This window comes from Myotis lucifugus, unplaced genomic scaffold, assembly GCF_000147115.1.
Source record: "Myotis lucifugus unplaced genomic scaffold, Myoluc2.0 scaffold_805, whole genome shotgun sequence".
Taxonomy (NCBI): Eukaryota; Metazoa; Chordata; class Mammalia; order Chiroptera; family Vespertilionidae; genus Myotis; species Myotis lucifugus.
Genome location: NW_005871853.1, coordinates 81917 through 85132, shown reverse-complemented (window position 1 = coordinate 85132; position 3216 = coordinate 81917). Strand labels below are relative to the sequence as shown.

Below are 3216 nucleotides of genomic sequence, written 5' to 3'. Positions count from 1 at the left end.
TTTCAGGCGGGCGAGCACAGCGGCCCGGCCCGGGAGGGGACGTCGCGGTCTCTGCAGAGGGAAACGGGGCGCGCGGAGCGAAGGTCCTGGAGGAAGAAAAGGAAAAACAGGCCCGAGCTGGCTCCCCGGGCGGCTACCGGGTTGCCTCCTGGCCACGCTGTGCCCGTCCCGCTCGGATGGGCGCCGCGGGTCCGGGCCGCCGTCCCTGACGCCCCGGCCACCTCACGAGGCCGCGACCGTCGCCTCCGGAGCTGAGAACCCGCGGCGGCCGCAGCCCCAGTCGTGACGTAACAACGACGTCAGCGAAGGGGCGGGGCCTGGGCGGGGCCCGGAGGGAGCGCCGGCGGGCGGGCGGGGGAACGCGGCGGCCCAGCCAGGGGCGCGGAACACGTGCGAAGCCGCAGCCTGGACTGCGCTCCGGGCAGCTCCCGGAGGTGCCTCTCCAGTGTGTTCTCTGCGCGCTTTCCTTCTGCCCTGCGGAGGGTTAGTCATGGACTTTGCCTGCGGTTTGGACTTTGGACTGTGTCGCTTTGTGTATGTTTTGTAAAAATGGGTCACTTAATTGTCCCCTTAAAATCGGTAAAAATAGAAGAGCGTGTTTATGCCAGATCCTGGTGAACTGGGAAAATCTTGGCATAGTTGGTTTGAGGTGGTAGAGGGTGAAACCCAGAAAACAATGATTTTCCATCTCTAGGTGGGAATGTAGTTTGTGCACCGCGTGTTAGAAAAGGTTTTGCCAAAGGGCAGTTAGAGCCAGGTCCACTGGCCTCCTGCCTGTCGCAGTCTCTCCCCTGCCCTCCTTCAGTCCCAGGGGCCTTCAAAGCCGGGCATTGAAGCGCGCAGTTCCCAGGACAAAGGTTGTTGAATGTTAATGTGTCCCAGTGCAAAATGTACCCGTATTTCTTGTCATTACTCTGAGTGTGGGAGCAACTTATATAAAACTAGAGGCCCGGCCCTAGGCGGCTTGGCTCAGTGGATAGAGCGTCAGCCTGCGGACTGAAGGGTCCCAGGTTCAATTCCGGCCAAGGGCACATGCCTGGGTTTCAGGCTCCATCCCCAGTCGGGGGTGTGTGCAGGAGGCAGGCGATCAATGATTCTCTGTCATCATTGATGTTTCTATCTCTCTCCTCCCTTCCTCTCTGAAATCAATAAAGGTATTAAAAAACAAAACAAAAAACAAAACTAGAGGCCAGGTGCATGAAATTCGTGTGTGTGTGTGTGGGGGGGGGGGGAGCCCTCAGTCTGGCCTGCACCCTCTCACAATCTGGGACCGCTGGCTCCTAACCACTCACCTGCCTGCCTGCATGATTGCCCCTAACCACTCTGCCTGCCTGCCTGATCACCACTAACTGCCTCTGCCTTGGCCCCTGCCACCATGGCTTTGTATAGAAAGATGGATGTCCAGAAGATGTCTGGTCTAATTAGCATATTACCCTTTTATTAGTATAGATGAGCAGTGTGGGTGAGCATGCAGCACCCGGTTTTGTATTTATTTAACCCCAGTGGAGTATACTCTTTATGACAATTTCTGTGCCAGTCCTGAGGGAGAAGGGGGTTGCTTGCATACATAAACTAAGCAAGGCTGGCTTCTAATAGCCCCCTTGTTCATGAAGGAAAAAATCCAAAGAATTACAAGAGAAACAGTAGCCAAAAGTTGTGCGAAGCTATCATACGTCTTGAAGCAGGGGTGAAAGTTTTAGGAAGACTAGGGGTGTGATCCTCACTCTTGGAGCGAATGAGGAACGGGAAACAAAGAATGAACTGCGAGAATGTAGCCTTTAAATGGTACCCCTTTAAAATAAAGCAAAATCAGCATTTCAGTGCACAGCTAGTGAAGGAGGACTTGGAGAGGGACGCCCCTGGGGTGGGGAGAAAGAATCAGAGGAGGAGGTGAAGGAATGTACAACCAGCCTTTGCCTCTGCTCCTGTGTCTTAACTAGCTTCAATGTGGCTTTGTTTCCATGGCTGGCAGATCAGTGTGGGAGCCTGTATTAAACAGTTCATTCTAGCAAGCTTGGTTCTGAAATTTCAGAATCCTTGGGCATGTCACAGTGACCCTGTTACTGGGCAATGTTGCTGTCCAAACCTTGACATCTAGGGTGCAGTCCTTTGTATCAAAGGAATGTACTCACTAGCGTGGAAAGATAGACGGAAACGCAAATAATATAAAAGAGGGGCAGATGGGAAGGTTGTGGTGTGAGCTGAAGATGGAACCAGTCAAGCCAAAGTTTCAAATTTGAAAAATATTAGAGGAAAAAGGAATTAAAGAACTCTTGACACTTCTTGCTTGTTTCAGCTGCTTAGATCCTCTATTGGTGGAAATGTACGTAAACCCTTTCAGAAGGGCATTTTACAATGTGAACTAGAAGGGCCCCTGAAATTCTTGCTCTTTGGCACAGTAACCTCACTTCAAGGAAGTTATCCTGAGGAAATGATTGGACATGTACACAGAGATGTGTGTGCAGAGTTTTGTTGCTGTAAAGTTAATCATAGAAGAAAAAAAAAAAGAAAGAAAAACAACAACCCAAGTATCTACCAATGGAGGATTAGTCAGATACAGTAATACAAATGGTGAACTATTAGGCAGCTACTAAAAAGAAAGATATAGACATATGGTTATGGACATGAAACCATGTCCAAAATGCAGTATTTGAAGGGGAAGAGCAGGTTACTGAGAAGTTTGCATGGTATGATTCTACTTTTGCATTCATACAAGAAAAAGACAGAGATATATATATACACTAAAATGTTAACCATAGTCATCTTTAGGTGATTGGATTTAGATGATTTCAATTTTTCTTTTGTGCTTTATCACTATTTTACTATTTTTTATTAAGTAATTATGCATTTTTTTTTTATAATTTTAAGATATCTTTTAAAAAATAAGACAACCACTACAACCGCTTCCCTGGTCAGGAGGTTCAGTAGTAGAGATTCATTCTTTGGGATTCCAAGAAAGAGGTTGGCTATCTTCTCATGAGGGTGATTTCAGTTTCCTAACTATGCCTAATTGAGAAGCTTAATTAGAAGTTTTGTTCATAGACCAGGATGACAAGCCTAGCTGGTTTGGTTCAGTGGATAGAGCATCAGCCTGCGCACTGAAGGGTCCCAGGTTTGATTCCAGTCAAGGGCACATCCTCAGTAATGGGTGTGCAGGAGGTAGCCGATCAATGATTCTCTCTCATCATTGATGTTTCCATCTCTCTCTCCTTCTCC

At 48.5% G+C, this 3216-nt stretch overlaps 1 long non-coding RNA gene across 1 annotated transcript in view; it reads left to right on the top strand.

The window, feature by feature from the left end:
• The first annotated feature begins 377 nt into the window (after positions 1–377).
• Positions 378–3216, top strand: part of LOC111824004 — a 26151-nt gene continuing 23312 nt past the window's right edge. The window contains exon 1 of the long non-coding RNA XR_002827120.1: positions 378–534. This is a non-coding gene — a long non-coding RNA (uncharacterized LOC111824004). The remainder of the gene's footprint in view (positions 535–3216) is intronic.